The sequence below is a fragment of the Pipistrellus kuhlii genome, unplaced genomic scaffold, assembly GCF_014108245.1.
Source record: "Pipistrellus kuhlii isolate mPipKuh1 unplaced genomic scaffold, mPipKuh1.p scaffold_m20_p_1, whole genome shotgun sequence".
Taxonomy (NCBI): Eukaryota; Metazoa; Chordata; class Mammalia; order Chiroptera; family Vespertilionidae; genus Pipistrellus; species Pipistrellus kuhlii.
Window position 1 is genome coordinate 96926510 of NW_023425404.1, and position 13774 is coordinate 96940283.

The following is a 13774-nucleotide window of genomic DNA, read 5'->3' on the forward strand; positions in this document are numbered from 1 at the left end:
CCACATTTTCCCAGTGGGGCCCCTTACTTTTATGTAGCAAACTTTTAGGATAAATTCAGTTGTCCCCAGAACTCCTAACCTTGTAATTAATCTCTGGACCGGATCCTCAGTATGTTTTTACTTTCTGTTTTCTAGGAGAAGAAATTGTTTTAAGTTCCTGACAAGAGGCTTTCTGGGTTTCACACTTCACTTTAAATTTGGTAATTATATTAGTTTTTATTGCTATTGTAATGTATTACCTCGAGCAGTGGTTTAAAGCAATAAAAATTATCTTTAGAAGTGGGATCACTGGGCCAAATGGCAGTTCCAGTTTTAATTTTATAAGGAAACTTCATACTGTTCTCCACAGTGGCTGCACCAGTCTACTTTTCCACCAGCAGTGCATGAGGGTTCTCCTTTCACCACATTCTAACCAACACTTGTCCTTTGTTGACTTGTTGAAAGTATTACAGATGGCCCCTCTCTAATCAGCCACACTGATAGGTGTTTGGTGATACTTCATTGTCATTTTGATTTGCATCTCTGATGATTAGTGACTTTGAGCACTTTTTCTTTTGTCTCTTGGCCTTCTGTATGTCTGCTTTGGAGAAGTGTCTGTTTAGGTCCTTAACCTATACAAATATATTTTTATTGATTTCAGAGAAGTAGCAGGGGTGGTTGTGGATTGGGTGGATTGGAGATAGAAACATCAATGATGAGAGAGAATCATTGGTTGGCTGCCTCCTGTATACCCCACACTGGGGCTCCAGCCCTCAACCTGGGCATGTGCCCGAACTGGGAATCAAACTATGTCCTCCTGGTTCATAGATTGATGCTCAACCACTGAGCCAAGCCTGCTGGGCATTTGCCCATTTTTTAATTTGATTGTTTCCCTTTTGTTAAGTTGTATGGGTTCTCTTACCATTTGAAATAGCATGGAGGGTCCTGGATAGTATTATGCTAAGCGAAATAAGCCAGAGAAAGACAAATATTACATGATCTCACTCATATGTGGAGTCTAAAATAAATTTATAAACAAAATAGATCCAGAGACATAGAAGCATGGAACAGACTGAGGAATTTCAGAAGGCATGTAAGGGTTGTGGGATAGGTGGGGAGAGATTAATCAAATAATTAAAAAAATATATTTTATTGATTGTTTACACAGAGGAAGGAAGAGGGATAGAGAATTAAAAACATTGATGAGAGAGAAACATCGATCAGCTGCCTCCTGCATACCCCCTATTGGGGATGTGCCCGCAACCAAGGTACATGCCCTTGACTGGAATCGAACCTGGGATCCTTCAGTCTGCAGGCCGACGCTCTATCCACTGCGACAAACCAGTCAGGGCTAACCAAATAATTTAAATGCATATATGTGTAGCCCATGGACAGAGACAATAGTGGGGCGAAGGACGGAGAGGCGGGTGTGGGTTAGATGGGAGTCAATAGTAAGAAGAGGGGGCATCTGTGATACTTTCAACAGTAAAGACACATTAAAATATTATCTTACAGCCCTGTAGTTCAGAAGCATGATGTGGGACTCACTAGGCTACAATCAGGGGTTAGCAGGGCTGTGTTAATTTCTGCAGGCTCTAAGGGGGAGTCCATTTCCTTGTTCTTAGCTACTAGCGACTCCCCACATAGATTGGCCCATTTTTTTCATCTCCAAGGCAAGCAAGGGGGCATTCCTCTGTGCACTCTGCACTCACGTCTCCCTCTGACTCTCCTCTCTTGCTGCCCTCTTCCACCCTCAAGGACTTTATGGATACATGGACATATCCTGATAACTCAGGATATTCTCTTCTTTAAGGTCAGCTAATTAACAACCTTAGTTACATCTGCAAACTTAATTCCTCTTTGCCATGCATCCTAATATATTCACAGTTTCTGGTGACTAGGATGTGGGCATCTGTGGGGGTGGGGGGGTTAATATTCTGCCAATTACAGTAATAAATTAATGTCAGCCTTCCATTGTCTTTCTGTAATGCATGGGTAGTCCTTAGAAATAATCATCTAATTCTATACTACTTGTAATCATTATCCAAGCTCTCAAGCATGTGAGGCACTGCATACAGCTTCCTCTGGTATATCATTTCAGTTCATCTGGGGACGACAGATAAAATTATGTGAAGCTCAAGCAATATCAGGCACACTCATCTCAGCAAATCTAAGCAAAGAACTGTTGCCTCCAGAGCATTCCTTTGATAAATAAAGTCTATTATCCTTGGAAATACATTGCTACTCTCTTGTTGTATTTATTGTATTACTCATGTTCTATACAAAATGATTTTTTTTTATTCTAAAGAAACTTAACTATGGTAATTTTGATCTCCTAGAAGTGAAAGGTTTGTTGTTGTTGTTGTTTGTTTGTCTGTTTTTGTCCATCTAAGATTCTTATTAAATATTGAAGATCTGCCAGGATATGGCTTATACCCACCAGTGGCTCCATGAATTGGTTATAGAAAGAAAATGGGGGGAAGATGATTTGTGAGGCAGTACCTCCTGAAGGCTAAATCTGGCTCAGACTTCAATTACTCCGTGTTGTATGTTAAGATTTTTTTGCCACACATGACATACCTTTGGGGATTTGGCGATCCTGATTTCTGAGTCTGAGTTATAGTCCTTATTCATTTTTCCTTTTTTGAAAAAAAAAATTAAAGGTGTTATGTTTATACTATCAGTGATCAATTAATGGGAAAATGTGTGTGTGGAGAGAGTACTGGAAAGATATTTGCAGTTTTAAAAATCATCAAAGAATTATATGGTACTATTTTCTTCCCTTTTTTAAAAAATTGCAGTTTACATTCAATATTATTTTGTAATAGTGTCAGGTGTATATAAGGTACTATTTTCTAACCCATCCTCCATTAGCCTAATTTGCTGATGTTTTACATGGACTTATTTTCCCCTAAGAAATAATTATATGATCTTAAAAATTTTAATGTCATTTTATAATTTTATTATACACAAATAAAATTATAGTTATTTTTAAAATATATAAATATTTTAAACATTGAATAAATTAATAATTGCAGATAAAGCAAAATCACTTTGTGAGTTTCCTACCATTGGAGTTCATCTTGTTTATGTAAAATTTAAGAACATTTATGTGTCATCTGATACTTTTATTAGTGTATATATATATTAAAGCTCAGGTTTTCTGTGAATAATTTATTATGTTTATATAGAACTTTTGTTCTCAGGAATAATATATGAGAAAAATATTGGCCATATTTAAGTTTTCAGTTTATGATTTTCCTTGTTCCAAAAGAAATTGAGATGTTCCAATAGTACCTTATTGCAGTGTTTTTCAACCTTTTTTGGGCAAAGGCACACTTGTTTCATGAAAAAAATCACGAGGCACACCACCATTAGAAAATGTTAAAAAATTTAACTCTGTGCCTATATTGACTATATATAAAGTAATTCTCTTGAATAGGAATCAAATAAACACAAAGAAAGTATTTTATAATTACTTTATTATGAAATATTAAGTAAACAAAATAGTGAAAAATTATAAAATTCTTGTCTTGTCTGCACCTATGGCACACCAGGCAACATCTCGCGGCACACTAGTGTGCCGCGGAACAGCGGTTGAAAAATGCTGCCTTATTGTAAAGGAAAATAACAAAGAAATCTGTTCCATAGATAACACTTCTCTGTATCTTTGGCTAGTTCTCTGTTTTCTCCTTAATCACCAGATAGTAGAGATTCTCAGGTTCTGTCCTTGTCCCTCTTTTTTTTTTTTTTTTTGCTCTGAACCCTCTGGCCTTAGGCGGTTTAAGTACCATCTCTGTCTGATGACTTTCAAACTTTTGCTTCTTACCAGATCTTTGTACTGAGCTCCAAAATAACATATGTAACTTTCTCACTCATGTTTCGCCTTAGATTGCTCAAAGGTATCAAAATTAATATGTCAAAAGCTGGTCTTGACCATTGCCTAAATCTTTCTCCTTGCCTTCCCCTTCTCTTTAAGGGGGGACTTTTATATCATCCACCTGGAAGTCATATTTGACCCAACTTTCTCTTTTATGCCCCTATAACCTGTCTACCACGATTATTGTGGATCAGTCGTGAAAAGCATGTCTCAAGTGTACTACTACTGCCACCACCTGGTCCATGCCATTTTTATATGTTGTCTCTATAGTTGCTGTAGTTGCTTAACTAGTTTCCCCACTTCCTCTCTGACCTACTTCATATCCCTCCATACACACATCCATACATCACGCCTGCATAACTTTTAAAATATACTTTTTATTGTTGATAGTATTACAGATATCTCCCTTCCCCCCTTTACTCCCATCCTCCCAACCCCTATACCTTCCCCTTTCTTCATTATACCATTGTCCGTGTCCATGGACTGTGCCTATCTATCTAATGATAGAGGAATATGCAAATTGTCCAGGACACCATCACAATAACGACCAATTAGCAGGTTGTACACACAGCCTGTACCAGTAAGTCTGCAGAGGCTTTCATCTGTTCCTTTTTACACCGAAGATGACAGGGTTCAAGGAGGAAGGGCTTCGGTTTTGTTTTCTCAACCTCCAGCTCCCTGGGGTGGCTCTGCCCTCAGAGCCCTGTGCAGGATGGGCGCTCCGGCCCAGGAGCCCGAGGGGAGGTGGAGCAAAGTGCTTTCCCTCTGGGATCCTGCTCTCCCTGGGAGTCCGGCGTGGAAGGTACTCTCCCTGGGAACCCATAAATCCACCTCCCAGGGTGACTGCACAGCAGCCAGGCCTGGCGAGCCATGGAGAGGGTGAACTACCCATGCGGATGTGTAGCTGACGGAGGCCACTCAGCTGCCATAGGTGAAGTGTCCCGGATGGAGGATTGGGGGATGGGGATCAAAGTCGGCCATGTCAGCAATGGAACTCCAGCTCCTCCCAATGACTAGAGCACACGGACCTCAAGGGTCCTTGGTCACTTCCTGAACAGCAGGCAGCCCGACTGGTGATCAAACCCGAAACCTAAGTAGGAGCCCTGACCCAATGGAACCCAAACCTTTGCTGTGGCAGAGGCGCTCGGCCCACAGGGGCCAGGGCGCCCAGGGGGTTGTTGAGGGGCCCTGACAGGCAGCCCCCAGCGCAGGGCGTTAGAACCTCCTCCCGATACAGCAGGTTGTGGGCTGGATCCCTGGTCAGGGCACAGGCAAGAAGCAACCAAAGAGAGCACAGTAAGTGGACAACACACTGGTGTTTCTCTCGCTACCTTCCTCTCTAAAATAATCAATCAATAAAAATTAAAATAAAATCTCTGGCTTGCAGAGTTGCTAAAACAGAAAGGGAGGTCCCATCCCTTCCCATTCATTCAACAAATACTTCATATGCTCCTTCAATAATCACACTGGGGATGGGTGTCTATTTGTTTGTTTTGGTTAATCCTCACCTGAGGACATTTTTCTATTTATTTATTTATTTATTTATTTATTTATTTATTTATTTGAGAGTAGAAGGGATGGAGAAATACAGAAACTAATGTGAGAGACTTCAATTGGTTGCCTCTTGCTGAAACCCTGACCAGGGCCCCCAATTTTACCTGCAACCCAGGTACATGCCCTTGATCGGAATCCAACCCGGTACCCTTCAGTCCACCTGCAGAGCACTATCCACTGAACCAAACCAGCATTTTTTTTTTTTTAAGTCCTCCTCTAAGGATCTGGTTTTTTCCCCTGTTGATTCTAAAGAGAGAGGAAAGGAGAGGGGAGAGAAAGAGAAACATTTATCAGTTGTCCAAGCAATACAACAGGGATGGGACCCACAACCTGTGTATGTGCCCTTACCTAGAATCGAACCTATGACCCTTTGGTGTGTAGGAGGACACTCTAATGACTTGGGCCTGAAGGTACATTAAAACTTTTTTTCCAGATCTGCCCTGGCCAGGTGGTTCAATTGATTGGAGTCTCAACCTGTACACCAAAGGATTTCCTGTTGGGTTCCAGGTTAGGGCACATACTTAGGTTTAGGTTAGATTCTGGTGGGTCAGTAGGTGCAGAGGCAGCCTACTGGTATTTCTCTGTCACATGGATGTTTCTCTCTAAAAATCAATTTTAAAAATATTCTCAGGTGAGAATTAAAAATATATATATAAAATTTTTAGATCTAAAATTTTATTTGGTTCTTTTTTAAATGTTATTTTTCATTTACAGTTCACATTCAATATGCTATCCTATATAATAAAGCCCTAATATGCAAATTGACTTAATCACAGAATGACTGGTCACTAAATGACTACCAGGGGGCAGGCGCTCAATGCAGGAGTAACTACCCCCCCCCTGTGGTCAGTGCTCTCCCGCAAGGGGAGCACCATGCAGCCAGAACCTGGCCTCACAGCTGGTCAGTGCAGTGGCTGTTGCAGGAACCTCTGCAGCAGCACTAAGGAGCAGCGAGCTGAGCGTTAGGGGAGCAACAAGTAAGCAGGTGGTAAGAAGCGAGGGGTCCTGTTCTGCGAGAGGGATGTTCACCTGCTGGCTTAGGCCCATTTTGTGGGCAGCGGGCCTAAGCCAGCAGGTGGGCATCCCCTGAGGGGTCCAGGACTGCGAGAGGGCACAGGCCAGGCTGAAGGACCGCCCTCGCCTCCAGTGTATGAGTTTTGTGCACTGGGCCTCTAGTCCTATATAATAAAAGCCTAATATGCTAAGTTCTGGTGGTTCAGTTGGCCGTTCAACCAATCAAAGTGTAATATGCTAATAATAGGCTAAGGCCATTCAACTGCTCGCTATGATGTGCACTGACCACCAGGGGCAGACAACTGACTGGTTGACCAGCTGCTATGACATGGATTCACCACCAGGGGCAGACACTCTGACTGGTAGGTTAGCTTGCTTCTGGGGTCCAACCGATCAGGACTGAGCGAGATTGGCTGGACATACCCTGGAGCCCTCCCATGGTCCCTCCCCACTGGCCAATCTCCCACATCTCTCCCCAGCCCTGATCGTGTGTGAGTGGGGTCCCTTTGCCTGGCCTGTGCCCTTTCGCAATCTGAGGTCCCTTGGGGGACGTCGGAGAGCTGGTTTCGGCCCCATGGCAGAATGACTGGTCTCTATGATGTGCACTGACCACTGGGGTCAGATGCTCAATGTAGGATTTGCCCCCTGGTGGTCAGTATGCTCCCACAGGGGGAGCACTGCTTAGCCAGACTCTGGGCACATGGCTGGTGAGTGCAGCAGCAGTGGTGGGAACCTCTCCTGCCTCCACTGCAGTGCTAAGGATGTCCCAGCGAGCAGGTCTAAGCCATCGGTTGGACATCCCCCGAGGGCTCCCAGCCTGTGAGAGGGCGCAGGCCAGGCTGAGGGTCTCCCCGAGTGCATGAATTTCATGCACTGGGCCTCTATTAAGTATATAAGTTCTTTGGTTTATCTTTTCTCATGCCCCCAACCCCACATTGAGGTATGCCAGTCTGTTCCATATATCCTTGCTTCAGGTCTTATTTTATTGGTCAATTCCTTCTGGTCATTAGACTCCACAAATAAATGAGATCATGTGATATCTGTTTTTCTCAGATTAAGCCTGCATGGTTGTTTTATTTTTAAAATATATTTTAATTGATTTCAGAGAGGAAGGGAGAGAGAGAGAGATAGAAAAATCAGTGATGAAAGAGAATCATTGATTGGTTGCCTCCTGCATGCCCCCCACTAAGGATCAATCCTGAAACCCCGGCCTGTGCCCTGACCTGGGATTAATCCTGATCTCCTGGTTCATCGGTCCATGCTCATCCTCTGAGCCATGCCTTCTAGGCAAGCTTACATGATTTTTAAAAACATAAATTGAGGACACATATGTAATACCTTAATAAAGAAATTTAAAAAAATCATAAATTGGATGATATTACCTATCTACTTTAAAAAATATTTTTATTGATTTCAGAGTGGAAGGGAGAGGGGGAGAGAGATAGGAACATCAATGATGAAAGAGAATCATTGATCGACTGCCTCCTGCATGCCCCACACTGGGGATCCAGTCTGCAAAATCAATGGGCTAAAATCAATTTAAGGATCAGCATTCTTTCTGGAGCCTGTAGGGGAGAATCTGTTGCCTTGCTTTTTCAGCTCCTAGAGGCCACCTATGTTCTTCGGCTCATGGCCCCTCCCACCACTTTGAAATCAGGACAGTACATCCTCCAGTCATCTTCTACTCAGTCTCCTGCTTCAATCTTATCAGAGCCCTTGTGATTTCATGGGACCCCTCCAATGGAAGATAATCTAGGATATTCTTTATATCTCAAGATCTTTATTTTTTATGAGCCAAAGCTCCTTTTGTTATGTAAAGTAAGATTTACAAGTTTAAGGGGTTAGAATGTGGACATCTTTGGGGAGAGGCATTTTGTGCCCCCTGCAGCCGGATTCTATAGTATAGAGACTAAAATGATTGTTTTTCATCTGCAAACATCATTATAATTTTTATTGAATGTGTATAGATGCTCTAATAAACTTATTTAAATTGACTATGAGAAAACTGGCCTGCTTTATACTATGATCCACTGAATAACCTTTTAATGGCTTATTTTCTCCTTTTCACTAAAGAAATTATACCCAACAAGGACAGTGTCTGGTGATGAACTTTTAGCAATTACTCTCTTAAAAAAAGACTCATTTAATCAGTTTCCCTCACAACTTCTTTTTTTCCATTTAAATAATGAAAAGTAGAGAATCTAAACTATTTCATTTTCATTTTAGTACTGCTTCTCCTTAAGTTTATCTTTGTGAGTAAAACAGAAAGTAAAAACGTTTCTGTTATCCTAATAAAAAATATTATTCTTTTATAAAGAAACTGCCAGTCAAATTGTGAATTCCTGATTTTTTATGTACACAGCAGAGCTTTTAAAGAGAGATTAAGAGCTTCCATCAGGTATGGTAACAGTTGGTAACTGTTTGCTTTCCCATATTTGGAATGACTGCTGATAAAGAGATGCAAGGTTTTATTTCGATAACTATGATTCTAATCCCTTGGATAATAAATTACTTCTAAAAGGTGAGTATTGAGGAATTATTGGGAAGAAATTACCATTTCATATTTATATCATCAGTCTCCTTACAGCATAGCTAAATCAGTGGTTTGCATATGCACATCTAAAAGTGGTGAATGTTAGTGATTTCTGCATCATTTTTATGATTGACAAGAAGTACTCAAGATGCTGAAACAGTCTGCTCATTAAATATCTTTTTAACTTTGATAGACATTTGATTAAAATGATATAATATAGTACTTTCAAATATTTTCCTGTTTTTTCTTCATGAACAGAATTTGAAATAAACATGCAGAGAATTCACTATATATTTGGTTATTCCTTTAAGAGTAGAATACGATTTCTCATCAGCAAAGGGAAGGAATATAGGCATTGTCCTTCATCTGAATATAGCAAAAGTTCACTTAGTGCTGACTATTTGCCAGGACAATTCCAAGGAACATATTGTTATCCTTGTTTTATATATGAGGGAATGAGGGAAAGACAGGTTAAGTCTAATTTCTATAACTAATAAATAATATCTGGGCCTTGAAACCAATCTGTCTCAAGAGTCTGAACTCATAACAGAATAAACCATTGTTGAATTTTAAAATATATTATTAAGAAGTAATCTGATGAATATACAAGTAATCTTCTGATTAGATTTACAAAGCTATTTTAGTTAACAGAATTGGGAGTATGGAATACAATGTCTATGATATAATGTAGATATTTAGGAATTGTGATGTTAAGGACTCTAGGACTTTTGTATGATGTGGGTTTAGGAACACCATTTTTTGGAAAGAAGGATATGAAGCTGTGTTTTCCTGGCAATGTGTGGGACATTGAGAATATGTTGATTTTTACTCAGATATATGAGAGCTAAAGTTCTCTCCAAGCCCTCCTTTGGAATGGCTGCTGGATGTAGGTTATCTATTTCTCATCTGTTGGAAAGTTGTGCTTTTGTGCTCAGATAAAAGCCTAAGCAACCACCAGGAAAGTTGGAATGACCAGTCACTATGACACCTACTGACCACCAGGGGACAGACACTCAATGCAGGAACTCCCCCCTGGTGATCAGTGAGCTCCCACAGCCAACCTTCCCTGGCCAGCCAACCTCCTGTTATCCCTCCCTCTGCCTGGCAGGCTTGACAGGGTCTGATTGGGGCCGGGCCCCAGGCTGGGATGAACTGGGAGTGGGTGGCAGCAGACAAGGCCCCTTTCCCAGGGGGCTGAGGGCTGGCTTCACTGGCCAATCTCCTGTGTTCTGTCCCCCAATCCCGAAGGCAACAATTGGCCCACTGCCTGCCCAGGTGGTGGTGGGGCTGCCGTGAGGGAAGGAGGGGAGAAGGTGGGGAACTGCGAGGTGGCAGGGGGCTGATGATGGTGGCGTTAGCAAACGGAGTCTGTTCCTTCCGCACCAGGCTCCACCTGCCTTGGTCGGCCTTGCCCTGGTTGGCCCAGAGCACCGGCCAGGCCTAAAGACCCCACCCATGCATGAATTTTGTGCACTGGGCCTCTAGTTCTTATATAAAAATGCATACATGTTCATTTAACACGCATAGTTTTACCGTGCTTATTGATTTATTTAATAGTATTCCAATGAGATCAGTGGCACAATAATCCCCCTTCACTGGTGAGGGAACTGAGTAGGGAGAAATAAACAAACTGCCTAAGGTCTCTGAGATGTTAAGTAGCAGACCCAAGGTTCGGTCTCCAGAGTCCATTCTCTGTTCATAAAGTAGTTCAAATCTGTGAGAACAAGTTCCTCCTAGGAGAGGAGCCAGGACCCTCTTGATTTTCTCCCAGTTACCAGTTTTTCCTACTTTCTAGTCACAGTTGGAATAAAAATTAAATGTGTGACACCCTTTCTCCACTCTTTACCCTTTGGCTTGTTCTCAACCACAATTTGTACTGATTGTTTTCTCTTTCTTCTTGTCCTTGCATATCCTTTTTTCTTTTAAATAAATTTGGGTAGACTAATGGAGTGGTAAATTAATTTATATAGTTATGAAATGGCATTTCGTGTAAGACATTTGTAAGCCTTAGCTATAGTTGTTACATGAGAATGAAGTATTATAGTAAAGCTTTCTAATTAATTCATATAAGTTTGTAAGGTTATCATAATGCTCAGCCTACATTGTTTTGCAAGAAGTTTAAATCCTTATGATGACAAATAACAACTCATTAGAGGATTGCCATTGCTTATCAGTCTTCTGATTGAACTATTATTATCTGTAGTCTCAACCTTTGAACTCTTAGTCATCATTCAGCTCTATATTCAAATACTACTTTATTTTGGTATTGCTTTCCTCCACTCCACTTTCTCTTCCCTTTCTCTATAATGTTTGGCCCCTCATTGTAGTATTTTCATTAGGCTACTTTTCATATTCATCCTTGCATTTAGAATCAAGGAAGTAGAAATGGTGACATATCTTTAGAAGCATTAATTGAATCAGGGATTTCAAACCCCCAGAGTTGTCTGAGTTGATAATATAAGTAAGGAAGTAATTGATCATGCTTTAGTATCAGACTTGGCATATATTTGGAGAAGGGGCTTGCTTTATTCTTTAGGCCAGGTAATCATTTGTATTTCTGATTAAACTATGGATTTCTTGACTTGAGTCCCAAGTATTTCAAGATTAGACATAGTTAATTTGCATTGGATAAGTATATATGTATAGGTGCTAAATATATTTGTATTTTTTTTGTTGAATTAAAGCAAACAAACAAAAAGGAATGCCTGCTATGTTTCATTCCTGTGGAATCATAAGATAAGTTGAGTAAGAGAGACAAGAAAGTAAAGAAATAATTGCAAACTTGTTTATTTAATAAACTAGAGACTTGGTGCATGAAATTCATGCATGGGGGGGGGGGGAAGGCTGCCGCAGCTCAGCCTGCACCCTCTCCAATCTGGGATCCCTCTCACAATCCAGAACTGCTGGCTCCCAACTGCTCTCCTGCCTGCCTTCCTGATTGCCCCTAACCACTTTTGGCTGCCAGCCTGATCACCCCCTAACCACTTCCCTGCCAGCCTAATTGATGCCTAACTGCTCCCTGGCTGGCTCGATTGCCCCTAACTGCCTTCCCCTGCTGGCCTGGTCACCCTCAACTGCTGGCCTGGTTGCCTCCAACTGCCCTTCCCTGCTGACCTGGTCACCTCTAACTGCCCTACCTTGCCAGCTTGGTCACCCCTAACTGCCATACCCTGCCAGCGTGGTTGCCCCTAGCTGTCTTCCCTGCAGGCCTGGTTGCCCCCAACTGCCTTCCCCCTGCAGACCTGGTCACCTCCAACTACACTCCCCTGGAGGTATGATTATCCCTAACTGCCATTTCCTGCTGGCTTGGTTGCCCCCAACTGCCCTTCCTTGTAGGCCTGGTCTATCTCAACTGCCCTCCCTTGCCAACTCATTTTGTGGTGGCCATCTCATGTCCACAAGGGGGTGACCATCTTGTGTGTTGGAGTGATGGTCAATTTGCATATTATCTCTTCATTAGATAGGATATGTGATATATACATTCTAGACACAGTTTATATTCAGTTCTGTATATGTACTTGTAAACCAGAGAGGTGGTGCTCCTGTCTCTGTTGGGGATATGCTGTGATCTCATGTGATATGTGCAGTGGAAGAAACACACTAAGGGCTTAATGATAGCACAAGACAGAAAGGCTTCTTAGAAGAAATGATGTTTGAGCAAGTCTTCATAAAAGCATCAGGAGTACTGAGGGGGGAGAGTGTATGTCAGGCAGAGAGACCAGCATGTGCAATAAGTCAGTTCTTAGAGGACTATAACTGGAATAATTACTGGAGAGTAGATAGACATAGGTGGGCAAGGGGTATAAAATTAGGGTGGGGCTTATATGATATGGGGATTTATATGACATGCTGAAAATTGATCTACAAGCATTCTGGAAGGACATGGGAAGTCCTTCCCAGATTTTTAGCAAGTAATATGACAGTTTTATCTTAAAAACACGATAGCAGCTACAACATCATAAAAGGCAGCCATATGGAAGACTTTTAGGATATAACTGGAGGCAAGAAGGACACAAATTTACATAAACCTGGTAAGAAATAACAAGAACATGAATTGACATATTTGTGCCAATGTTAAAATAGGGAGGACTCATTGAAGAGGCAATGAGAAGAAAGGATCTATAGAAGTTGAAAACTAGGTATGCATGGTTAGGAGGAAGTGACTCCCAAGTAGTTGACTTCTGGGGTTTCACTTCTCAAGGAGTCAGAATGGAAGAGTCAATGAAGGGTGCTTGGGAGTCAAAGCTGTGTAGGTATCAGCTTGTCTAAGCACAGTGTTTCTACTGAGAAAAAGTCACATGGAGTCTTAATGGATTGGTGAAGGAGGAGGGGTCCTTGAATGGGACTGAGAAATAGCAGTCGCACTGGTTGGAGTTAAACTGGAAAAGGCATAAGAAAACAAAACAGTATGTAATGCAAAATACCATAACAGTTTTAAATAGAAGAACAAAAATGAAATTTTTATTCAAAATAAAAGAGATTATGTTTGACCCTAATGAGAAGAGGCAACAATATAGTTGAGTGGAATTCAAGTTTGCAGTGGTTTGAGGTGAAAATACAAAATAAATTGGAGACCATGAATAATTGTAAAAGGAAATCTTTAAGTGATTTTGTTATTCTGTTAAAATTATAAAATGCATTTACATAAACCTAAATGGTAAAGCCTATTACACATCCAGGCTGCATGGTATAGACTATTGCTCCTAGCCTACAATCTTAACAGCATGTTACTGTACTGAATGCTGTGGGCAAGTGTTCTACAATGGTCATTATTTGTGTCTAAACATTTCTACAGAGAGAAATGATACAATAAA

The 13774-nt window shown here is 41.3% G+C and overlaps 1 protein-coding gene across 1 annotated transcript in view; it reads left to right on the forward strand.

Moving 5' to 3' along the window:
• MDGA2 (MAM domain containing glycosylphosphatidylinositol anchor 2) overlaps positions 1-13774 on the forward strand; it is an 865861-nt gene that overhangs the window by 19090 nt on the left and 832997 nt on the right. The window lies entirely within an intron of this gene.